This window comes from Anas platyrhynchos, chromosome 2, assembly GCF_047663525.1.
Source record: "Anas platyrhynchos isolate ZD024472 breed Pekin duck chromosome 2, IASCAAS_PekinDuck_T2T, whole genome shotgun sequence".
Classification (NCBI taxonomy): domain Eukaryota; kingdom Metazoa; phylum Chordata; class Aves; order Anseriformes; family Anatidae; genus Anas; species Anas platyrhynchos.
This window is the reverse complement of record NC_092588.1, coordinates 67,745,982-67,773,045: the sequence shown is the minus strand read 5'-3', so window position 1 is coordinate 67,773,045 and position 27,064 is coordinate 67,745,982. Positions and strand designations below refer to the sequence as shown.

Here is a 27,064-nt window from a genome sequence, read left to right as displayed (position 1 = left end):
GTAAATATTTCTTCATAGTTAATTGTGTCAACATTTTAGCTAGAATTACACTAAAGAAGAGGAAGCTAAACATGCTGTTATAGAAATGCTCAGTGAAACTGTGGTATAGAAAATCTGGCTTTCAGGCTTCTGCCAGATCAAGCCCACTGCAACCACATGACAAATTTTCTAAACTCACTTAGACAAGCTCACGAAACATTGACAGGAGCTTTGTTCCAGCAGGCTTCATGCCTCATTTGGTATCATCTGTTCTCCTACAGCCAGCATAAACACATCTACAGTGTACAGTGTGACTTGGTGAATTTGGGAACAGTGCCGTGGTGTGTCTGTGCCTGGTTTGGAACATGCTCACACTGCTGAGTAAGCCAACGGTGCACAGATCCAACCCTTGTGATTGTGGCACCATGACTGCAGGACATTCGCGTAAACCTACTTCGGTCCTTCGGTAATGCTGTTTGTTAAGAGTACAGTTCTGTTTTCTTATAATAATGTTTGTTATAGTAATATAATTTTTAATGACATAGGGTGTTGTTGTTTTTTTTCTTTCTTTCTTCTTCCTTTTTTTTTTTCTGCATTGTTCAGTTTTTCCTTTTGTGGCTTTTGCAAGATGACCTTTTAATAACTCCTAAGACACACAGCTATAATCTTTGTTGGTATACCCTCAGAAAATTAATTCTTTACCTAAACAGGAAATACCTTCCAGAGGGCATGCTGCTTTCCTCAGGTGTAAAAACGCAGGTGAATACTTCACTTTTGAAACAAAAAAAATTGTTTTCACTCTGAAATTGAAAGAAAATAGCAAGAGATAGACATAATAAACAGGTGAACATTGAATAGTGTATGAAGTAAATAAAATTTTAAATACATAGTTTTTCTAGCCTAAGTTGTTTCTGAGGGTGTGTTTTTTTGTCTGTATCTTATCGTGTAAGTATCACAGTGTTAGGGAGTTTAGTATGCATATTAATTAGATCGGATGTTTTTCCTCCCTTTTCACGTACCTACACTAGCTGACTTTACCTGGTTTCATAGTTATACAAATAGATATTTTAGAATCACCTATTACTTACATTGGAAATAAAAGGCTTACTGTTTTCTGAGAGCTCTTATGATGACATAATTCTTTTCCAGCTAGTACAAAGCCATCTTTCAGTGGCAATGTTCTGACAAGTATTCTCCTTGAAATCAGTGTAATATGATACTTCTCAAAAATATTAATATAGCTGTTGAATCTTTGGGGACTGACTTGTGAGCCCTTGTAATAAGCCTATGCAATGCTATTATTTTTCATTTTTTTTTTAAAGAATACCAGGAGTAGGGATAATAATCCGTACTTGTACTGAATTTGACATTACAGTTGCTTGTAGTATAAGGAAAGATGGTGCTTCTTTTTCTTAATAATGAAATAGAATAGTAGTGTGAATGTTGAAAAAAAAAAGTCTGGAGTATGCTTTTTTTTTTTTTTTTACACTATTGAAAAATCAAGAATATTTTTTATCCCATCAGAAGCAGCAAATAAACAAAATCTCTGATTAAAATCTGTTCCAGCTCTGCTTAATGATACGGATTGAAAGGAATTGATCAATGTGGCAAAAATAACTTTTTCCCATCTCTTATGTAAGTTTTACCTAGAATGATATTCCCTGAGGTGTTCTGTGAAAAGAAAAGAAAAAAAAAAAAAAGAAAGAAATTGCAATACTGCCAATTAAGTGGTGAAACTACAGCTGAAAATGGAGTCCGTGAACAATTCTGTACAGAATTAGTAAGTTACAGGGACAGTATATTCTTAGTCTTTGGGTGAATTTGAGTCCTGCAGAAATGAAAGACCTAGGGCCTCTGAAAAAAATATTATTGTTGGTATGTATTTCACTTGCTTCTGATTTACAGCAATGCAGACAATTTCTGACTGTCTAGGCATTGTGTATGGTTTTATACCTGTAGTGTCTGAACATTTTACAACCCTTAATGGGAGTTTATCATCCCAATATCCCTCTGAGTGAGGAAGTGTAATTTTTACATTAAGGGAGAGCCAAGGCACACATAAAGTGAGGTCATTCCCTGTGAATATAGAAGGAATATACAATCACAATTCATAGTCAGAGACACAGAAATCCTCTGTAGTGTTTCATTCCAACTATCTTGTCCCTTTATCCCTTGTCCTTTCTCTCTCTATCTATCTCTTTTGAAACAAGACTCTCATGACCACTTTCTAAATGGTCATGGAAGTCCTCCTCCTAATAACTTTTAAATCAACTTCAGCCAAATTTGACCAGGGTTGGAGCTCTAAAGGTATTGAGTTACAGTGATTTACTTAAGAATAGGTAGCTGGGATATGTTTGAGCCCCCATATACTGAAAAAGAGCTGAAAAATATCAGTCTGTATTAGATACTACGCAAGTATCTAGTACATATGATACTTGCATACAAGTCACCCTTTAGAAGTTATTGTTTCTTGCCTCTAAAGCTCATGATATTATCTGCTAGCTTTGGACATTTTCTTCTTGCAGAGAACCTATCAGTTCTGCATTAGTGTCATGTGTATGTTTTATATGAACATTAATTTACATATGTATACGTGTGTGTGTGTGTATATATATATATATATGTTTCCTGAACAAAGGGTAGTCAGGAAACAGGAGAACTCATCTTATTTCTCCAGTGAATTCAGAAACACACACAAAAATTCCAGTTTCTTGAGTGAAAGGAAGTCAATGTGCTTCATATGAGCTCACAGGGTAACCCTAACCTGGTCCATACTTCTTCATGCAGGAGCTGCCTATTCACATCACACACTTTTAAGCATGGTTGCTTGTGAAGAGCAGGGGTTTGGGTATGACAGATTTTATTACAATGATAGAATTAACATCTTAGCAAGAAAAAAAAAATGAAGATAATACCATGGACGTGCTTACACCAGCAAAGCATTGTTGTTGGTGGAAGAAACGGGAAAAAAATCTTTACTAAATTTTGGAGATTGATGTAACCTTCCCATTCTAATTCAGATGTAAAGTACAACCCAGGGTTTCTTGGATGACAAAGTTTATTGCATCTTCCTTCCTTTAAGCCACTGGAAATCTGTTCTCACTGAGCGAAGACTTTACTGAACAGCAGAGCTCTCTGTAAGGCTTGTGTGTTGTTTTTTTTTTTTGCCTGAATAACCATATAAAAAGCAGGAAGTGTCTCTTTGTGTTTCAACCTGCACTGCAGTTCTGGTGGAATTCCATGCTGTGTGGGTGCTTGAGGATGAAAGGTAATTAATAATCTCTAAGAATATGTCTGTGTGTTCTTAAAGCAGTCAGATGAAAGCTCTTCTGTTGCAGCCTATCAAGAATAGTGTATGCTTTTGGAGATAGACTGTTCCTATGTATTATTTGTATTTGTAGCAACACACTGGGCTCACCATTCTGGATGAAGACCCTATAGAAGTGAAAAAATGTCCCCAAGACCTTTGAAGCTGGTGTTTCTCTTGACTTTGAAGGGAGGTTCACGTGATAACACAACAGGCTGCATTCATGCCTGTTTGATTTGCAGCTCTGGATTGAGTCCCACCCTCTGAGTTAGTGAGTGTTTGAAAAAAGTGTCCTTCTGTTTTCCTCTGCCTTACTGCTGAACACATTTCATCCCCCTGCTGACACGTACATATTCCAGCTGTATATATTCAAACTCATCATGGTGCTCATGCAAGGTGTGGATATACTGCAAGGCTGGCATCCTAATGGCACTCTTGAGAAACTGCAGCTGCATGTCCAGCCATGGACTGAACAGGGTGAGAATCATACAAGTGTTTCAAAGTGATTCAATAGCTGGGTATCTATTAGCTGTTGTGGCATATATTAGGATGAAGGGAATTAGACATGGTTGGGTTCTGCTCTTAGCATTCTTGGCTAGTGGAAGGGAATGGGTGCCAGGATGCATTTGCAGTATAAAGCAGAGGCACTTGAAATGGGATAGAGGTTGGCAGCCGGGCCAAGTGGAAAACCCAGTGCAAAATACACAAATATATGATGTTCTGCCTAGAAATAATGAAGAGGGGAAGAATCACACATGCATCTTCTGGATCTAAGAGACCCCACATTAGATTGAGGCTAGATGCATCACAGATGTGGTACCTGGTCACAGAACAGTCTACAAGCACGACTTAGGGCTTAGAGCAGAGACAGACCTGATTGGCTTGCTTTTTGGCAGCAGCCCTGTGGCAAAAATCTTGTATTGGATAATGTTCCCCAATGATTTTTCTAGAACAATCGTGATTTTCATTTTCAACTAATTATAAACTGTAATTGTGATTTCTTTACCTCAAAGATAGTTTATTAAAAAAGGTGATAGTATCCAGAGGTGGTATTATCAGGACCAAGTCTTCTAAAAACAGTAAGAACTTGTTTGTGCAAACTGCCAAACTAGTATGCCAAGCGTGGGAAGAAAGGAGGAGTGGAGTTCAAATTTGCTCTTTTTTGTACTTGTTAAACAGTGGCATGTATATGAGATGGGAAGTGGTGTTTCAGGGGGGAGGAGGAGGAAGGCCAAAAAGATTTGACAGATCGTCAAATTATTTGGGTGAATGGTGAGTAAAGCAGTTTAAAAATGATTTTTCTTTTACTGTATGTTTAACAAAGTCTTTTCTGTGTGTGCATGCATGCAAACTATCTTTTTTTTTTTCATAGTAGAATAAGGAAAGCAAAATTTTAATGCTCTGGTTTGCAGAAAAATCTGAAGTTTGCAACACTGCAAATTACTTTGAAGCCCTTCCTTTTGCTGGCATTATTGCATCCCTGGTTTATAACTGATTCAAGGTTGATGCTTTCCAAACAAGGATGGGATCATGTGTATTAAGTGATGTGTTTCAGATGTTAGTTGGGTTTTACTAATAAATGTAAAACATACAAGTGACTTGTATGTTCTTGAAAAAAAGTTTCATGGCTTTATCTGCTTTGAACAGCTTGAATTAAAGTAAATTTAGTTCAGAAGCTTACGTAAGAGAAGAAGATGAATAGAATTTAGCCTGTTTTAGCCAAAGGGAATTTAGTTCTACCAGCTTGCCTGATTCTCCCATCGCTGCAGTGGGACACTTGCCTTATACAGGGGTTGAACTGCCATCTAAAAGTATCTCAAGAAGCAAAAAAATTATGTGAAGCAAAATTCTACAAGTGGGAAAAAAACACCAAGCTTACTGGGACAGGTCCAATTTCTGTCAAAACATGGAGCAGTTGGGATTATATTAAATGTTTCCTTTCATTGAAAGGCATGTGTGAAAGGCATCAAAGGGCATGGCAACCTCTGTTGTAATAAATTAAGTAGTTCTAGCATGTATCCTTCCAATTAGTAATTAATTAACAATGGAAAATTAGGTTGAGGTTTTTTCAAACTGCTTTTCAAGTTTCAGGCTGAGTAAGAAGATGACATTTATAATGAAACCAGTGCTCTTGCATTAATGAGCATAGATTTGCCTTATAAGAGATCTGAATATGGCTTCCAGCTCTCAAATGGAAACTAAAGAGTTTGGCACGTATGTATTGTACCTGCTGTGTTCACAGGCATTGCTTCTGTGGGTTTGTATCCTTGCTCATGCTGAACCTGTGTATGTGTGTGTAGGGGGTATTATTTCTCATAGCTGAATCCCTCTTGCAGAAGCAAATATCCCAAGGTTTCCAAAAAAACAACTGGTGGCTTTTAAACAAATGAACATCATGTTCTGATGAAACAAACAGTCCATGTCACCAAACGCAATACTGATTCTAAGGCCACAACATGACCTCAGTGACACTCAGTTCAAACTCATAGTTCAAATTAACAGTAGCCAATTGCTATCCCTCTGAAAGTGCTTTCATAACAGGAGTTGGTCTCAGTCTCTATCTATAGAACAAATTCCTTGATTTGTTGCATTTGAAATAAGCTCATCCTAATACCCTCTCTGGATCATTTCCTCCTTTTCTGTACCGAGGAAGCAAGTGCTAGCATACCCAACACTTGCCCTGACAGCTAGAAGAGTGGGTCAGCAGAGCCCTGCAAAGCTGGCATAAATTCCAGCAGAAAAATCAATTGCCAAGGAAGCGTTGAGCAACACGACTGTTATAGCTCTATCCTCTTAATAGCTTTGACACCTTCATTTACACAAGACCAAAGCTTGGTGTCTGCTCACCAATTAAAGTTTCCAACTTGTCAGGTAGTGTGCTGCCTCTGTGCCTTTGGCCCAGTGCTCTGCTAGGTTGCATGCCTGGGGTCTGTGCAGCTGCTCTGACAGGAGAGGAAGCAAATCACTTCCCAAATGTACCACCTCATAGGTTCTATAATTGTGTCTCTCTTGTTAACTCTACCTTAAATAATTTGTCAGTAGGGAAGATCAAAAGGCAACCAGGTTTTGAGCTACTATTGGAGGTATTCCTTTTTTAAATAAGAATGGCTAATAGCACCAATGTATGTTTAAATAAGTTGAAGCTTAATTGTTTTGGTCTTAAACTGTCCATTTTAACCCCCTCCTTCTTGGGATACCAAATTATATTATAGTGACATTCATTTGGACATTTCACATGGACATTCATTTCAAGATTCAAACTAGGAAGTAACAAGAAGCTTTGGTAATTGTTTACTCTGACCAACTTTTGTAGGTTCTCTTGTGTTTCCATCATGATCTCGTCTCTTTTCATTTCTATCTTTTTCCTATTTAGAGTGTAGTTTGAAGGTTCAGACTTCAGATTAGCTCAGGAGCTGCCATTTTGATACACAAGCATCTGGACAAATCTTCCTCCAAAAGAAGCTGACTGGGTGATGCTCAGACAGCTGAGCTGACTACATTGAGAAACTTGTGGGGAACAGGACTTCCTCAGAATTTGAGAAGTAGATCTGGGGATCTGGAGGACTGTATGGGCCTGGTGTCCCCAGCAAATGAAGAATTTCCAACATACACTTTAGAAGTATGAGTTTGTGGACATAAAATGTCTCATCCTTAAATCTGACCCCTTATCTAACTGTTACACTTCTGTACTCATAAATCTTATTTTTCCTAGCAAATCATTTCATGGGTTAGCTGGCTATTACATCTATTACCTGTAGTGAGGCTTCTCACAGTGAATCTCATCACAGAGATATATTTGCTTAGATTTTTATTCTGCTCAGAATGTCCTCTTTTTCTCCTACCTCTCTGCTCCATGTTTTCACACTTCTGCTGAAGTATCTAGCACTCTACAGAGACATAGTTGTAAGCTGGGCTTGTTGTTCTGTCTGCTGACCAAGTATATCACTTCATAGGACAGTGAATGTTCAGGCTGATGCTGTGAGAAAAGCAACCACAGAATTTCTCTCACTGCTCCTGTTTAAAGGATGAGTCACCGGTTTTCAGGCTCTTGTATACAGGATGACCAACAGGCAGCAAGCCTTCATTTCAAAAGTAGTTAGGTGATTGTTACAGCCCTCTTAGAGATTCCCATCTAACTTTTAAAACATCTGCAGTAGGCTTTTTCCAAGATTTCAGCAGATTTTTCTCAGTGCATACCCTATTTGTGGGCTCAGTTTAAATGTGGAAAAAAAAAAAAGACAATGATTCTGCTGAGATGAAAAATAAGGGTCTGTGCCTTTGAGTATGGTGCTATATCTGTCACTTGGCCTGGACATCCCCCAGGCTGGCCAGCAAAAACAAGGACACTTTCATGAGCAAGATGAAAGGAAATGAAATCTCTACTGAAGAAGTACCAAAGATCATATGATCCACCTTTGTTTTTTTGTGTTAACATGTTGGCCTTGCTTTGCAGTAGTGCTTCTTAATAAGGTCTGTACTGAAGTGGAAAAAGAGTTAGTTACTACTGGGTTCCTAATTTTAATGACTCAGACCTCAGTAAAATTGTGAGCCTGTGACTGTTTCTCTCTGGAAAATGACATGAGTAAGTGTTGTAGAGGACTTATCTTTTTGTTTGTTTTTGGTTTTGTTTGTTTTTTTTTTTTTGTTTTGTTTTGTTTTGGAAAGCATTGCCACTATTTTGATAGATTATTTTTTTCTTGTCTATCTCCTTTGCCTCCTCTCCTGCTATGATTTTCTTTGAAAAGCAATATTATGTTTACCTAGTGACAGTGAAGGATAAGCTGTTCTCACTTGTCAAATAGGAAACTTCAATTTGAGTTTGACCTAGAAGCATTTAATGGCAATGTCTTTTTTTTCAATGGCAAATAGAAAGTCTGGGGACGTTGGAAGCAACCTATGAGATAATAAAAAGGAGTCTGTTTCAGAATGCATGAAAAAATAAAATTATATGAAAGGTCAAATAGATCTTTCATTATGTGTTAGAAAACAATGGGAAAAAATAAACCCTTTTCCCCCCTTCAAATGGTAAAGAGACTTTATATGATTAAAGTAAAGTAACACAATATAGGTTTTTATCTTAATTATTTTTTTGCCAAGTGAGTGGACTACCTAGAACCTACTGGACAGAAACCAAAAATGCTTACTATTTGTAGTGCAAGTTACTAAGGATAGCAAATTTTCTGCTAGCATTTCCAATGAGATGTCTGAGGTTACCTCTATGGATCTATGGGTTCAGAGATACCAAAGTCTGTCAGGAAGCTCTCTGCCATATTGAACAAGTCTATCAGGTCTTTGGTCAGTCATTGCTGTGCATTAACATCAGAGATAATTACCTATTCTTGTCCAGGTCTTGGTATTGAGTAAATATAGGGAGAAATTTACAGATAAGGCACATTGTGCTGTGTTACCATGCTTCAAATAATGTGGTGATAAACACAGTTTTGGCATAGTAGTATCTTTTGTACATTTTGATAATTTTCCTCTTTCCACCATGAACTGTCATGGTGGAAAAGTGTATTTATTAAAATTGTAGCTTTTACAGTCTGCTCAATGTTTATTCCTCTTTAAACAATAACTCTAGGTATCCATTAGGTTTACTGTGTTGTAGTTAATAACTTGTTTTTATACAAAGATCTAATTACATAGCATAAGGGTGGGTTGTTTTATTTTATTTTATTTTATTTTATTTTATTTTTAATATACTGGTCATTTAAAAACCAATGTTTCTGATAGTGTGGGTGCTGTACATTTGTAAAGAGAATTCTAGAACTCATTACACTCTGATACCTCAAGATATCCATATATTATTCTTCTTTCTCAGGGCTGGGCACTTTATATTCTTTTCATTATACATAATGGATGGCTTGTGCTTATAGACATGGGCTTATGATACATATATATAGATGTCATTACAGATTTTTATATTTTATATTCTCTGAAAGACTTTTGTCTTAAGGTACAGTAGCTGTTCGACTGATATTCTCAAAAGAATAGTCAGAGACTCTCAGAAGAGGAATCTGATTTTAACAATGCCATTGACAGTCCATGAATAATTTATGATTATATCAGTCCACTTTTAGTATTACATTCAGGCTATAGTGCCTCTGAAATGTACTTAATGGCATTCTCAGCTAAGAAGTATTGAATATGATTGTGGAAGAAGTAATGGTTCTTGTTAGTATTTGGAAAGTTACTTCTCTTAACTTATGTTTGTGCAACTTCCAGACAGCCTGTTTATTCTGAATCAGTATGCATAACTCAGTTTGATTATATTACAGTCAGGGCTTTTGACTAACCACAATAACTAGGCCTAGCAGGACTGCTAGATCTAGCGCAGTAGACTGTGATCCCGCTGACATGTAAGTGGAATGACTCCAGTTTTCATTAGAGTTGCTCTCCACTTACATCACAACTGAGACTTAACTCCACTTCCCTTGTCACTTCAGTCAAATGAACGGTGATAATTGCAATGAAATTCAAGTGAGAATTCTTGCATCTGAATGGCACAACGTCTGAAGAGGAGTAGTGGTTTCAGGTGGTGTTAGGTTTGTGGGTTATTTATAGATTTTAGTTGACCTTAGTGAACAATAAATGGTATGTTTGTATCTTCAAAACACAGTTTACATTATGAAGGCAAATATATATTTATATATATACACGTATTACTTTTGAATCAAGTAAGTATAAGTAGAACAGGTTTTAAATGTTTAAATATTCAAATATTAAAAATTAGAAAGAAATACTGACATTGGAAATGGCAGTTGCTGACAACGCTTGTATTGACAGTAAAATTAATGACAAGAATTTTGAAGTGTCTACAGCAGTGTTAGGGACTATTATGTGAGTTCTTGAAAATAATCGAGAGATAAGTCATTATTAATGAAAGTATACTGAATTTTCACTGCTGTTGAGGATTTAGAGGTATTTCTGAGGAACAGGACAAGTCAAAAAAGATCAGATTTTCTTGTTGACTAAGATTTGTTCTGAAGCTTTGGAGAGCATGCATGGGCATAAACAGCTCTTGGGCAGGAAACAGCAAAGAAGACAGTTTGTTTAATAAGACTGAGGAAGAGATAGAGGATCTGATGGTCTCCAGTGTCCTGAATAAAGAATCTTCATTATGTGGGCTGATGAGTCAGCTCACATGATTGGGCATCATAACTGAGTCCAATCCCTTCACTCTAAACAGTGCTGCAGCCTGCATGCATCTAATTACAGAAGGAGACAGGAAGTTTCATCCTGCTCATTTCCTTCCTCACTCAAGAGCAATTTGTGTTGAGATTATGATGATTCAGAATACACTTTATCAGAAGCATTAGCAGAAAAGAAAGAAAAGAAAGTAGAAAAAAAAAGAAAAAAGAAAAAACAAATTCGTGTCCATATTTACAAAAGCCATTAGCAATTGATTCTCCAGGAACCCATGAAAAGAAACAGAAAAATAACAGAAACTTCAGGAAAGGTCTCTGAAACAGGATAAGTCTGACACCCAGAAGAATAAAGTGCAAATACATTCACTTAATATATGCCATGTGCAGTGAAGGTGAAAATATTTGGAATTCATTTGCCTTCACTAAAAGAATGAGATCTGAATAATGGTGACCTTATTCTTGCAAAAGTTAATCTAATTCCAAGACTGTAGGTAACCTATGAATGGGCATGCTTTTAAGGCAGTGCTCCAAGGCTTGGGGAGAATGTGGAGGTCCCTGAAGAAAAGTATGTGATCAAGTAGGTATTTTGAGTTCACTATGAGTCAGGAGGAACACATGAGAAATTGCCTGGTTGTTATGACCTTAAACAAGGACCTTGTGGATAAAAGCCCACTTTGATACTATCAGCCCTCTTTGGGTTTCTTTAACCTAACAGAAATGGAATATGCAGCACTGGCTTTGTAAAGATCACTCAGTTTTTAGAACTCCTGAAAGATCTAAGAGTCTGTGCCTCACGATGTGGTAAAACCAGTATTGAACCCTCAAGTCCTACAAAGTGTTCTTTACTGCTAACAGGTATCAATGGTGATGCTCCAAATGTGAAATCCTAAGACAAATGTAAAATATCTAATCTTATGCAGGTGACCAACCTGGAGCTGCAAATATTTAAAATTTACTTTCTTATTAAAGATGGTTTGGCTTGGGACAGGGAATCATAGATGCTTGGGCCCCTGACTCAGTGATCTAAGTTAAGCAGTTTATATACCTTTCCTAAAGTAAGCCTTGTAAAATGTGGTTTGTTGGTTGAAAGCATGTTTTCCTTGTCCTGTCAGAACCAGTGATGTATTCAACTATTATTTCCTGTAAGGTCTTAGGAGTAATTGTCAGCAGAAACAAAACATCAATACTAAAGATTAAAAATTGCCTGAGGTATAAGTAACTCTTTATCTTGTTTTCCTCTTTAGTAGTTAATGCAGTTAATGTTAGTGTAGTTAATTTTTCTTACAGTTGAATGTAGACTTTATTTTAATTACAATACCCTTTTTACACATTTTGTCATCACAGATATGTATCAAATGTATCTATTCTATTGTTATGTATTATTATGTTTTTGTTTGTTTGTTTGTTTTGACCTTTGTGGGCCTAAGTATGTTTTCAGTATTTAAGTACAGGATTTGAATAGCCATAGGAAAGGTATGTGGGTTAGTGCATTTGAACTATTTCTGGTCCTCTTTAGGAAATGTTTTGCTACAGTTATGCTGCTCTTGACACTGTTATTTGGAGTACCAAATTCTTACAGACTGTATTCTGGGAAGAAATTATTAGCATGGAAAGGGATAGAAGACTAAGCAACAAGCAACTGTCAATTTTGGGACCACGCTTCTCCAACTAATTAGTAGTAGAAAAATATATTCTAAGCCAAAATGAGAAGCTTTGAGTTATACAATGAAGCTAAATGTTTGTGAAGAACCAATTAACTGGCCTCCATCCTACCTCTCTAGAAAGTGCAATGCTACTGCAGGAAGCTGACTGTCTCAGAGAAGCTTGCTGCTAATTAAAAAAGACTCCATACTCCAGGCATCCCCCTTTGGTAGTTCTCTGTAGTCTAGGTATCCCACTGTGCCCACATTTAGAGCTCTGTCCTCTTCTAACATTTGCTGTCTTGCTGACTGCATCTTCATGTTCACCTTTTTAAACTGTTTATTTTTTTAGACTGAAATAATTGATAAGAAACAACTCACAGCATTTGCATCCTATTAAGAAGCACTCTGGATCCATTCTTTATAGCTGGTAACAATGGTGACAATCATTTTTATTTGCACAGAATTTCAGTCTAAAGCTTCTAACAAATTTATATGCAGTGACAGGTGAGGAACTGTAATTCCATTACTAAATTGCGGTCATTTCAAAGGGTCAAAATAAGCAGCTGTTTAATAACCTTGCTCTTGCAGAAAGTGATGTGGAAAGTTTGAATGTGAGAGATTGGGAGTGTTTCCTTTTTAATGCATCTTAATAGAGAAAAATAATCTCCAACTGAATAATAGTCTTCAGCATCCTTAGTCAGTCATGATTCAATCCTAGCAGGATATAAAAATGCAAGTGATGGGGAACTTTTCCACTGTATACATATTTGCTTGAGGTATTAACATATCTGTCTTGCACTACTTGGAAGAGAAGCCTCTTGCCAACCTCAGATAGCATGACTTTTGTGTGTAGTGCCTTCAGTCATGTGTGGGTGGATTCAGAGAAACTAAGAAAACTAACTGAGGAGACATGATGATGACTGATTTACTCATAATATTCACTCAGAAAAGAATTAAAAGCAGAGGGTAAATCAGAAGTTTTCTTTGTCTAGTCACTGGGAAATTATGCTCAGGAGTGATGTTTTAAAGATGTACTGATGTACTTGTAATCAAAATGATGTTTCATTCCATCTGCTGAAATGTTGATTAAAAAATGAGTACAGGGATGGAAAGAAGAGATGATCATCTTAAAATGGTGAGGAACACATCGGCTCTTCTCCAAGCCAGCTCAAGGTTTTGTGGCAGTATAGACAGGGATTGCTGCTCCCATTGCTTTCAGGGGGCAGGGTGTCAGATGCAGCTAATTAGAGGAACTATTTCTTTCCTATGGTAGATGCTGTGTCCTCCAGCTCAGCCTCACCATTTGTAGTAGCAGCAGAATTGAAGGGCTGTTCAAGGGGGTGTTCTGCAGGTGCTGCTCACGTTGCTGGTTCCCTTCTCTAGCCATGGCCACCTCAGAATTCTGCTGTGGCAGGCATCCTTTACTTATGCCTACAACAAGATCCATGTCTCCGGCCTGGCTGTTGTAAATTGTGTTTAGCTATTTATTTGTGGGTCCCTTCCAACTCGGGATGTTCTGTGATTGTTTTTGCAATTATATTTCCATGTGTTGAGGCAGACTGGAACTGTCTTGGAGGTTCAAAGCATGACGGGGAAGAAATGACTTGGTTTAAAAAGGAAATCATGTTGGGACAGCCCAGCTTTCAGACACAGAGAAGTAGAGATTGTTAATGAAGTGGGTGCTAAAGGAATGCAAATATTTCAGTGGGGAGGATGGCTTTCTTTTTAAGTCTTGATTATGAAAGCTTCGGGAATCTAAATGCAGTGCACAAAATCTAAGAAACAACCCTATCAAACAACAGGAGACCCACAGAACTCTTGCAAGAGGACTTGACTCCTAATTAATACCTTTCCACAGAGCTTTATTAATGCAGCTTGTACATTTAAAATGATAGATAAACAGGCCATTTTCCTTTCCTCATGGTATTATAGAACCCTGGGCAGTTTTCTGCTTCTCACATCAATATATATATATATTTTATTTTTTTTCAGCAGAATCATAGATTAATTAGTTTGATATGGCTTTAATTTCCCGCAGAACTAAAGAAGTCCCTCATTCTGTAGATTAACTGTCTCTAGTTTGTCAAGGTTAGATTTGTTTAGTCATGATGCTAATGGCATGCTAGATGATTTAGCAAGCATTTTACCTCTGACAATAAAAGAAGTCACTGAATTGACATATTTACAGGGCAAACAGCAGTTTCTGTACACAGATATTTGTATGTATGTGTATATATACCTATGAAAATATCCATCCACATTTTTGATTTATGTAGTTGAACAAATCCTCGGGGTGATAGAGCTAACTTCTTATTCTTTCTCTTACTCTATTTCCTCCAAGGAAAGACTGCTCCTTTCTTTCTTTCTCCCAGATGAACTTGAAATAAGGAGCTGGATTTTAGATTCTCATGAGGCTTTTAAATGTTAGTTTGGCTTTAACTGTTTATAACATCTAGATTTTTAGATGCAGCATTTTAGAACAACATAGTTTTAAACTAGAGCAAAAGATAAGTTGTACATTAGGAAGGAACAGTTGGGCAAATTCATCTGGTGCTTCTTGCAGTTTTTGAAAGCAGAACACTTCACAGCTGCTCGTGAATGCATCATGTTTCTATTTCAGGGTACACCTCCTGGCTAGTAAAAGAGCTGCAGAACATGCCCAACACAGTGTTGAAGTGCTTTGAACTTGGCCAGGTCAGAACTGTTTAAAAGGATGAGGAGAGCTAGGCAAGGTCCATGTGCATTGGCAAGGTATATCTCTCACATCCCATCTACTTTTGAAGTAGCTTTGTTGAAAGAGTAAAATATGCAGTTCAGTATTCTTCCTCTTTCATATAAAAACAGATGGTGGATTACTTTTTTTTTCAGTGTTCCCTAAAGGTGTGGTTTTTCATAATTTAAGTTGCATTAGACAGGCTCTCAGCTTAACAGAATAGATCAGTGTCTGTTCTTTTCAGGTGCATATTGTACCTGATTTTGCACTGAAGGTGGATGCAGAGACTAGGTAGAGACCAAAAGGCCTGCTGCTCCACTGTTGTTAATTGTGTCATCCCACTGAACTTCTGTTGAGTTATGTTGATTTTCCTGTAGCACAGGATGTGGCATGGCACTTGAGAAGGAATTTTGTTTTGCTCTTCCCAAGTTTCTTCTGGAAAGCGCAGTTCTAGGTTTCAGAAATATTTTCCAATTCAGAAGGGATGCAGCTTGATCTCATGCTATATTTAATCAATTCAGAAGTAAGAACCACAACTCTCTTAATTTTTTTTTATATATAGCTGGTGTCCACAGATGCTCCAGCACAAAAAGCAGTTGCTGTTCCTGATAAGAGTCTGACAGACCAGTGATAAGACCAAGGATGAAAATTCCTGTACCCTGTGTTCCATCTACAGTTTTGCTAGTGCTTTATTTACATGGATTCAGAGTCTGATTAGAGAAATCATTAGAAGTAGAATGTCAAGGTTTGCCAAAAACAATATAGCATCTTTAGATCAGGAAGTCTTTGAGATGCCAATTGCTAGAGTTTGGGAGAAATATGTTTGGCCTTTTCTTGTGATTTCCTAGGCATCTGTTGCTGAGAGAGGTAGCAGGCTTTTTACATTATGACTTCATTTGACTGTAGTAAAGTTGTTTGCAAAATTCCTATTAATATGAAGTATAGCAGAATGGAGCCTTTTACAGGTCATATGTTTATGTTATTCAGATATATATAACAGCAGATAATGGTAGCCATAGCATTTGGTGAAAACAGTATGCCAGGATGAAGAAATTAATCACTGCCTTCGTTGAAATACTTTGCACAATTCCCAATAAAAGAAAACTAACAGGAGTATCCAGAGAAGATTTCCCCCAAATTACCCCAGTCAGATTAGGATGTCTAGAGGACAATCAGGCACTGAGCTTTTGACATTTCTGTAGGTTCGATAGTAAGAGCTTGGGATAACACTTGAAAGTTGAGAAATAAGACATTCATATCCATAAGTGAATAATTGATTATTTTAATTCTTTCAATGAGCAACATATAGATGATCTATTTCATTCATATATAGGAAATGAAAAAACAAACGGAGTGTCATTTAAATAGGCTACCAAGAGGAGAACTAGAATAATATTATGTGTACATCTAAACAACTTGTATAAATCAAAGAAAAAAGATGGAACTAGAATGTATGCCCAAATGAAGACATGGATGTAATAGTGTGTATAAAATCTTGCTGGAAAGAGGGCAATCAAAGAGACATTAATACCAGTTAGAAATATCCAAGAAAGATAAATTGGCATAATAATACTGTATGCTAAAGGAGATGAGATTCAAATCACATTAGCTAACTCACCACTGCAATTTGTAACATTAGAATCAGTATGGATTGACATTCGAAACATGGACAGGAAGAATGTAATACTTGGGCCATGCTACTGACTGCTTGACCAGAATAGCAAGACCAATGCAATATTCTGAGAGAAGCAGAAAGAAGAGAAAATTAGTATCGGGTAACTTTGGGCTTTCCCATGCACACTGGGCAAATGTATCAGGACATGAAGCAGAGATGTGATTCTTATGTGCTGTCAATGATTTTTTCATACAGAATAGCTGCTTATAATACTCACAAAGGAAAATTCAGCCCTTTGGTCAGTATTTAGCAAAGCAAGGACTGGCTTAGTTTGAAATCTTACAGCTGAAACACCATCACATTCGTGTTATCACCAATACTGTATTAAGATTTGGCTTCCCTTCAAGAGCAACAGAGAGCAAAAAATCCCATTTCACTTCAAATGATGTGCTATATAAAAATGAGAAAGCATCATTATTATTACCTAAAAGAATCAGCTGGGAGAGTTGTCCATGTGTGCAGCATGAAGGTTACCAAGGAACACCATCCTGGAAGTATAGCATTAGAAGGAGTACTGAAAAAAGGCACAAGTATGGCTAATCAGCAAAGTGGTGGAGGTTACTAGAAAAAAAGGCATCTTTCAGAAAACAGAAATTGAATCAAAATTAATAAAAAAAAAAAAAAAGTCTTAAACTCGGTCCAATTGCACAAAGGTAAAGTTAGGCAGGCAAAACAAGAGCTTGAAGAGCAAGTAGCTAAAGGAATCACAACAAACATTGATCCCCATTCATACTAAGGCAGAGGAAGTCCTTCAGGGATGCTTTGTAAGTCCAAGCATAAAAAGGAAACACTTGAGTAGGGGTAGGAGTATAAAAGAAGCAGAAGTCTGTTGCCAACAAACCGTATTATCTCTTTATATCAGCACTCAGTATTGAGATCAAGGAGAGTCCTATTGAAATTTATTTATTTATTTATTTATTTATTTATAGGAAGGGCTCAACAGTGGGTTTGTCTGGAAAATTGAAATGCACGTAGAAGAGGTTGTAGTAGAAACAGGGGAAATGAACACTAAGAGAGTATGAGAAACAGACAGTATTCACCAAAGAGTCCTGAAATAACTGAGGGATAAAATAGCTTAACAGTGGTAGTGTGTGATACTGTATTGTAAAACCGTTGGTACCTGAATACAGGAGGATGGTAAGCATGATGCTCATCTACAATGATTTAGTAGTAACTAGTAAACTACAGTTTTGTAACTGAAATTTATGTTGGGAAACTAGTAGAAACAAAAGACAGAATTAGTGGATATCGGGTATCCACTAATGATCTGTTTGGAAAGAATCGATATGTCTACTCAAATCTTTTCCAGTTTAAGTGGTCAGCATGTGAAAATTAGTGACTCAGGTGCTAGAGTCTGCTTGGGCTTCCAATGATGCCAAGTAGAGGTCTCTGAGAGAATTAAACTGCCATGTGAGAAGGGTGTGGAATGACTTCCGTATTAGAAACAACTACGTAGACCAGAACTCTTTTTTTTTTTTTTTTTTTTTTTTTCCTGAAAAGGAGCTGAGATCAGGTGATCTGATAGAGATCTGTGAAGTTACAAGTGTGATGGTGATTATCCACCATCTCTGTCAGTGTGAGAACTAAAGACCGGGTTCAAAACAAACAAATGGAGGAGGATTTTCTTGCAAAATATAGTAGATGTACATTTTCTTAATAAAGAATGTTACAAATGCAAAAAGTACACTCAAGGAAACTAGCAAAATACTTGGACTAGAGATCAATTGAAGATTTCTTTTGTTGAAACTTGTGTCTCTATGCAGGCTTTGCTGTATATAGTCCTCAAACTAGAATTATCAGTATTTTCCAGCATGTCTTATATTATTTATGTGTCTCCTCACAAGTTTGTTAATTTCATTTGTACTTCACAAAATTGGAAGAGTAACTCAAACTAACATGATATTGCAAGTATTGATAAGCAGAATGATGACTGATGTAAATGAAGACAGCTGATGAACTTTTTAATTTCATCTGTACAAAATTAAACCTCTGCATATTATAACTGTTAATAATCTATTGCATAAAGTAGAAAAACAGTGTTTTATGTATAATATGATAGGTACAGTTCTTAATGTTATAGCTCTTTCAAAAGATTTTATCTTAATTTCATTGTAGAAAAACTAGATCAAAATATAATTTCCAAATTTTTGTTATTTATACAATTAGAATATGATCAATAGAGTTTATATAATTTCCAATCTATGAAACAGTTGACATTTGTGTTTTGTAAGAGCATTTTTAAGCAGAATAGAGCTGCATGTTGTGCAGCTTGGAAAACAGCTTAATTCATTTTCAACGTGATTTTATGTATCATCATGATTCAGGATAGTCTATTCCTGCTAAGAAAGAAGGACCAAATGGATTAATTTAAAAGTAGGTAAAATCAAGAAAAGCAGTAACAGCTGCTGAAAAAAAAAAATGTGTGGAAACATAAAGCAAATATAAAATTTGGATTTGGGAATTGGAGGGTTGTCATATGGCATAAGCAACACTTCACACAAAGTATATCTTGGCATTACAGCACTACTTTCTTAGTACTAGTTCTGTCTTAATTCTTCTCAGCTATTAATGTGCTTTTCACACAGTTCTTTTTCAAAGATCCAAATTACCATTTACTCATATCCATATCTTAGGAGGTACTTTTGTGTACTTCCCAGAAAGACTTATTGTTTTTAAATAAAATAATAATAATAATAATAATGGAAATAATCCTGTTATATTCTTTCACTGGTCAAAAATAATAAATTAATAACAATAAATAATAATAAAGTCTATTGTAAATGTTGCCTGAACATCTTAGAAACAAGTTATCTAAGGCCCCCCAAAGAATCCGTAGGATAGGTGGGGAAAATGTGTGACTTCCTAGCAAGGTAGTGATGGAAATAAGAAAAGAAAGGCATCCAATTTCAGCACACTTTCTGGTATAAGGACTACTCCTCTAAGTCAAATATTTGCTGAAGTCCCCCACATTTTTATCAGTGTCTTTATTTGTTTATTTGGGGAATAAATGCTGCTCAGATAGGTGATATCATGAAATAAATTGACTACATATCAGAAACTGTGTTAACAGAGAAAACAAGATTCTGAATATTTTCACAAGTAAATTGATTCTGTAATGATTATTCATCCACTTTAAATTTAAACATGCAGGACCAGTGATACTTCCTGCTTGTCAACATTTACACAAAGCCCTTTTTTCATGCTGAATAGTGACTTGAATATTCAGGCTGATCTTGTTCTGCAAAATCTGATGACAAAACTGCTCTTGTCACATGCAGTGGAAAGGTTAGGATTCATAATCCAGTTCTCTGATAAGGTAATGACACAGAAATTATGATTAAAACTTTTTCATAACAGAGATGGGGGGAGCTTTTCCTGAGGTACTGAAATGACAAATATTCCACTTATTTCAAAGTATGGCTATAAAGAATCACAACTGGCATTCTTCAAAAATACTCAACATCTTTTTATCTTTACTAGCATCTGTTATCCTATAGTTGCTTTCTTGCAACATTATGTGTTACTATGAATGTATTATAGTCCTTTTTTTTTCTTTCCTTTTTTTTTTTTTTTTGATAACAGGTAAATAGCGGATATTCATTATTTTAAACATCTGATCTATTGGATATGGGTAGTGTCTTCCAGTCCTTTCAGACCTCTAATTTCTGCACATTAGTCTGCTTCTGCAGCACTGAAAAAGTAAATCAGAAATCAGATACTCTAATACTGTAATATGATGTATTATCACCTCATCAGTTTTCAATTCTGCCTCTTTTTGCAAGCCCAAATTAAATTTCCTACACCAGAATGGATGATCTCCAAAATGGTCTTGGCACTCCAAATCTGAAAGTATTGTATTAGCAGATTGAGGTCAAGGATTAGCAACATGAGGCACATTAGCAAAATGCTAATCGAAGCAAACCTTTCCTCCTTTCCTATGACTTTAATATCTCGGTCACTCTGCAGTCATTGAGCCAGGCCTAGATCATCACCATTACACAATGGAGACCCAAAAAGCATTGCTTTATAAGTGGCATTGGATTTAAAAAGATTGCGGGGAATATGTAGCAGTGATGCCTCATGTAGTCCAGAAAGTAAGAAATAATAGCTGCAAGACTAATCAAAGGACCCCATTGTGCTAAGCATCACATACAATGAATGAAAAAGACCCTTCCTGCTTCTAGGAGCCTAAGAGCCTGCTGCTGGACCTGCCTGCTCAGGTGACTGCTGTGTAGGCTAGGATTCTGGATGTTCTTCCAGCTGACATGGGTGCAGGAGCAGTTGTGTGCTGTGGACCATGCAATTTCCATTTGCAGTGGTGTATTGAGAGGTGTTTGGAACTTGAGCTCATGGTATCCACAGCATGCTTGGGAAGTGCTATGCTGATGGATAAACTGCGGGGTGTTTAGTGCCTTCTGCTGCCAGTACTGTTGGACTGGATGAAGAGGAGCTAGGAGCCTTGTTGAAGGCAGAATGGTTTGGATTACTTTCCCAGCCCAAGCCTGATATAAACCTGGATAGGTACATCAACATGTTGGGGGATGTCAGGGCTGGACTACAGGCTTGAGTCCATAAACCATAAACCATTAGTATATATTTTCAAAACATCGTATAAAGCCAATGGTATAAACTTGTACATAGGCTATTCTCAGACAACTACAGGAGAAGGCAAATGCTGTGGTAGGCTTAATCTGCTGATATAAAATGCTTTTGGAAGAATGCTATGGTTTATTATTAAAAAATACAAATAAATAAATCCCATTATTGTCTGTTTTCCGAAAGAAATTAATCCTTTCATCATTTTTTTCCCACTTGCTTTTTGTTCTTAGGACAACCTTTTGAATTCTGTTCACTACATCTCTGCTTGAACTTCATGTTCCAAATGCTGCCTCTTTTGCGTCAGCCACTAATATAAAAAGAACCTTAATAGTATACACTTGCATTTTTAAGAAAAAGGAAAAATGAAATAAAATGAAAAAGAAGACACATTTGTAACACTAACACAAATGTATGCTTAGTTGAACACTCATATAATTATGTTTCTGGAATGTCCTGCTCTACTGTCTCAGCACATGAGAAAGATTGCACTCATTTTGGATGTGGCAATAAGGTGTTTTAAGCTGTGAGACTGAGTGAGATGAGTTTATTTCTGACAAGCAGGCATGCCTTCCTGATCCTAGGCTGAGAGACACCCCAAGTAATGTGGAAAGGAAATGGCCCATAAGCCCATTTTCCAAAATATCCACCAACATCCTTACAGATATAGTGCATTAGCTGAAGGGATGCAGCAGCTGTCATGATCTGCTTGTGTCTTGGAGAGTCACTGGGGAAATTTGTTCATCCATTTCTCCCTGCTACAACTCTTGCCTGGTACAACTGTAAATCACCTCCCTCGCTGTCCTGTCCCAAGCTCTTATGAAATAAATCTTTGATTGGCAACTTTCTGCAAGCAGTTTTTGCTGTCATAGTATTTGTTAGGTGGCCTGCAGTGTATATGAAGGCTTTCAGAAAGAAATAAGGAATAAGACCAAAATGTTCAAGAGGTACAAATGAATAAGGTCTCATCATCCCCTTTGGGTATAGTTCAGACCCACACATTGCTTGCAAACTATGGCTTATGTATCAGAGTAAAGGCTGGTGTCCTTCCTCCTGGGAAGGTAACTCAAGGGAGTAACCCAATCTGTGGATGAAAGATGAATTCAACAGATCATGCTAATCTGGTCTGCAAATAACATGTAGGATGAGGAAGATGTGACCTCTGGTTTACTTGGAAAGAAAAGAAGTCAGTGTGCATCTCTTGACATAACCGAACTTAAGCTCTCACACAGAGTGGTGGGTATTCATCTGTCAGCAAGTGGAAACATGGTAGCTAGTTAGTGTGTAGAAATATGGAAAGTACGGGAAGTATACTTTTTTCTTATACTTTTTTTTTCTCATCTTCCCATACTTATATGGGAAGATGAGAAAAAGAACGTGAAATGTTTTGAATTTTACACGTTGACTTGTTCTTAGAAGTTCCTGCTGTTCTGTTTATGAATTAGACCTCTGTCAGTTGGCCCAAACAGCATTTTTGATTCTCAGCAATTTGTTTAAAAGAGAAAAAAGTAGAGTGAATTTTATGTAACTTAAAAATTGGATTTGTGTGTAATTATTATTCACTCTGTATTTCACGAAGGCTCTCTTTTACCCTTTTTCTAAAGATGAAGGTTTTTTACAAAAGGCTTTCAGCCCCATTTCTAGATCAAGACAATTCATAAACAAAGGTCAAGCAAAGCATCTAAATCTTTTGGCATTTTCCTACTGTTAATGTAATGTATTCTGCTATATCTTTCCGTGACTCGGAGTTAATGAGCAAATGTGGTGGATTTATTGACGTATGTTCACCAGCAGAAATCCTCAACCTTAAAGGCTGGTTATTCTGCTTGCCAAATGTTTTATTAAATATAGTGTGGGAGAAAAGGCTTTCCTTTCCAGGGTTTCTAAGGAAGCTAAAATGTTTCTCTCTTCATCTTTGTTTAATTTTTCATTCGTCTAATGAAATAATTGAGAATCAGGCCTTAAAACTGTGATTGCTTTATTAATAATGGATGGGCACCATTTAGAAAGGGCTAATCAACCTGTTAGACTACTCTTTAATAATGTGTTCTACATAATGTTAGCATCGTAAAGACCTCATTTGAAGGGATTTTTTTTTCCCCAGTGGCTGCATTTTCATTATTGCTGATACACATAATGCAAGTAGTAATTGAAGTCCACTTCTCCATTTATCGTTGCTATCAAGTGAAGTATATTTGACTGGATTTTCAGCAGGTATAAGATGGTACAGATTTATTTCAGTGAGTTTAAATACACTGATTTATATTGCCCAGAATCTTAAACTGCAGTTTAAACCTGCTCTCAGTTGGTCTTGGGATCACTGTCCCACCCCTGGCTACCTTTGGTGCACTCTTGCAGGGGCACTGCTTCTGTATTGGACAGACCACCGGTATACCTTTTCTCCTTTTATCTATAGCCTTCATTTCACCTTCATTTCAACTTGTATAATTAAGCTAAGCATCGCACCAGCTGCAATATAGTTATACCAGCAGCCTGAGACTGGATTTTCAAAATATTTTTCCTCTGTGTTCTTGTGTTTCTGTCTCTAGCAGGCATCAGTAGTTTCAAAATGATGTATATACTCAACAGGTTGGAGATAGAGTACCAGTAAACTTAAGCAAGGCTATACAATGCTGTGGTTTATTACAGAGGGGACTAGATAGCATTCCTGAAATCTCCACACTCTTCCACTTAATACAGTTCTTCTAAATTAGCAATATGTGTTAGTCCACCCAGTGTAGCAGTAGCATAGCTGGGCCATGTATTTGGTGGAAATACGTAAAATGGAAGGACAGGATGAAAAACAGTGTGGGCTGAAAGATGCTTTAATAATGGAGGAGTGTTTTGTCTGTGTCATTTTGTATTTGAAACAGTAGTTCAAATAGACCTTGGTGAGCTATATACTGCAAGTATGCTACTGATCTGGTGATTTCCTGTACTTTGTACTCAAAAATGCATCCTACAGCTCTGGCAATATATCCCAGCAATAATAAAACCTCATTTTGTTTTATATAAACGTGTACGTAACATATGTGTGTAATTGCACACACACGTATAGTAATAAGCGTATTGCATGCATACCTTCACTCTATATATGAGTATATAGGTATATCTTTCAGTAACTACAAGAAACTCTGCAAATAATATGTTGAGTTTCAGAACAACTTTCTTGATATTTGTACATTTATTGTGCTAATCTTTAACCACTGGGGTAGAGCTGCTTCCTAGGGACTTCTTTGCTGATGGACTGATCACAGAAGGGAAAGGGATACAGTAAGCCACATTTCTGTGGTTGGAGCTAAGTCAGCATAGATGTTAATATGTACACACCTTGTATTGCGGGCCCCTACAGAACCTGTGAGAATCCCAGGCATTGGACCCCATCCCTTTGTGCACAGTGATCAGCAATGTAGAAATGCCAAGTGCCTCCTGTCAGGACATCTTTTGTGTTGACATCTGCAAGAAGGAATTCTCTGAGAGCAATTCAGATCACACATTGGAATCTTCTCTCCTTTAATCTCAGCCACATCACTTCTCTGTTCTGTCCTCGGTGTCAGATTGAAGGCTTCCTTCTGCTTCAGATCAGAGCTGAAGCTGAGATTGAATACTGGAAACCTCAGCTTTCTGATGCAAGGGCTATTCGACAGAAATGTTATTTAGCTAGAAACAGTCATTAATCCTGTGAAATAAAAGGGTGGGTGGGTGTGTAATCTACACACTCACTCTGATGTTAAATGCTGGAGGAAACACTTGACAAGCTGCAGAAGTTATGAATTCACATGAAAATGTGCTTATTGAAATTTTCTCTTAAAATAAAACAATGAAGAAAAGCGTTTTGCTTCTTTCACAAAAGAATATATTTCTGCCTGTATTAACATTCCCCTTTTGCCTTAAGTCTTGTGGCTTAACCTTTTCTTAGGCTGTATAAGACAGGCTTTTGTTGAAGCAGGTAGTGGAAACCTTTACATCTAAAGGTAGTGCCATAATAAGATATGGTGCTATATCTGGCCCTAATTTTTATCTACTTACCCTTTCATTCCCTTTGCATTTTCAGCTCTTTTTTTTTTTTCTTTTTAACCTCTATTGCTGCTTCATCCCCTATTTTTTATCATGACAATGCCTGAATGTATCAATTGTACAGGCTAAAAAACTTTTTCACAATGATTTTCACATCTCACCTTTATTCCCTGTTCCTGAAAAGTGACAGGAGGAAATATATAAACAAGAGGGCTTATTGGCTGCATGCATAATACTGCAAGATAAACCCAGTTGTGAGTGCTTCATTATGGCTGTTCATGCCATCCTTCCCTTGTTTCCCGTTCTACGGAGAGCCTGCAAAAAGTAACATTAGCATGGAAAAATATTCATTTCTCCCATTAACCATTTTTAAGAAATTCTTTTGATAGTTTTTCACTGTAAGGCAGTGCAGAACACAATTAACACTGCTAAGAAATTAGTAATTTAAGAAAAACTGAGAAGACGTCATCTGAGCATCTGCTGCATTTCTCTTCCATTGTTAAATCCTACCACAGCCAGGAGAGTGTAAACAGCAAATCTTTACAGGGGCAGATCCTGCCTGGCCTTTCTGTGACATGCTGTAAAGCTGCATGCAATGGGCTTTTCCCTTCTAGATTCCTCTACTTATAGTTTAGTTGGGAGTATCTATCCCCACCGTAGGATGAAATGCCTTATGGACCTCTCATCTTCATTTGTTCCTGTGTTTTCTGGACAGAATATATCTCTGAGGCTTCAGCATGAGAGAGGGTGATGAGGATGGATGGGGCCTGAGAGTGTGCCCAGAGTCAGAACTGCAGCACCAACCAGTTAAGGTGGCCTCGCTCCTCCTGACTACTTGGTTAGACCCCTTTAAAAGCAAAGCCTGTTGAAGAACCCTGGCAATTCTCTAAGAGAGCTGAAATAACACCCATACTCTTACAGAAAATGAATGGGTATGGCATGCATAAATATATATTTAAGTACTTTCCTGATTTTCTGTCTTCACGCAGTTTGAAAAGCAGTCCTCCAAAACAGTTTATATAATCTATGCTGCTTAGGTGCACTTGACTTCCAATCTCTCTAAGCAGGCATGTTTAAAATTTGTAAAATCGGCACACAGTTGTGCGTCCATCCGTTCACCCTCAGCCAGGCTTGTGGACCTCACTGTCTAGGAGAAAGTCTCTGGTCCTACCTGTGGTCTTTCATATTCCTTTGAAGAGCGTGCTCTCCAGTTCAGAGGAGGAAACTTCTGTTCTTTCACCAGCACAGAAACTGGAGTTGTTTCAGCCTTCTCATGAAGGTATTGAGCCAGATAGATTTCCTGCACATAAGGCAGAAGAATGGGCTTTTCATTATTAGTCTGAGTGCAAGGCCAGGTGCAGTGGAAATGGGTCTTTGCTGTTTGGGGCTCCTCCAGTTAAGGTTCCTTTCTTTCACTGGGAGGTACAAATATCAAAAAGTTTTCTCCTGATGGAACATTTCCCCCCCCCCCCCCCCACACACACACATATGCACACACCAAAAAAAGAAAAGAAAAAAAAAAAAAAAGTCAATCAGAGTTAATCAGATGTTGTCCACTTTGGGGAAAATTATATTTTTGTCTCTGTTGTTGAGTTTCTTAATGCTAAGTTGTAGAAATTATTTTCTACTCTCAGCTGAGCTTGGGCATGACAGTGATAGTGAGCAGAACAGCGATAAAGGGAATACACTGCTGGACTGCAGAAAAAACAGGCACAGGAATGCTCCCAGCCAGCTCAGGAAGGGAAGAATCAACAGTTGTTTTTTTTAACTTGAGCAATAAGAACTTTTGAATAACAGCTTCACTCTTCAGTTCTGCACATCCTGGTTTCTCCCCGAGGAAACAACGCCCCAAGGTGCCTTGCTGCACACTTCAGGTTCCCTCCAGCACCCAGTCAAGATGTGAAAGTGCAGTCAGGAGTATATCTGGGGACCAGAAGTGTACAGCGCCTCATGAAGAATGCCTGCCCAACACTAGAGTCATAAGCA

At 37.3% G+C, this 27,064-nt stretch overlaps 1 protein-coding gene across 6 annotated transcripts in view; it reads left to right on the top strand.

Annotated features, from left to right (window-relative positions):
* Positions 1-27,064, top strand: part of LOC101789676 (poly(rC)-binding protein 3) — a 513,140-nt gene that overhangs the window by 219,962 nt on the left and 266,114 nt on the right. The gene's annotated exons all lie outside the window — the stretch shown is intronic.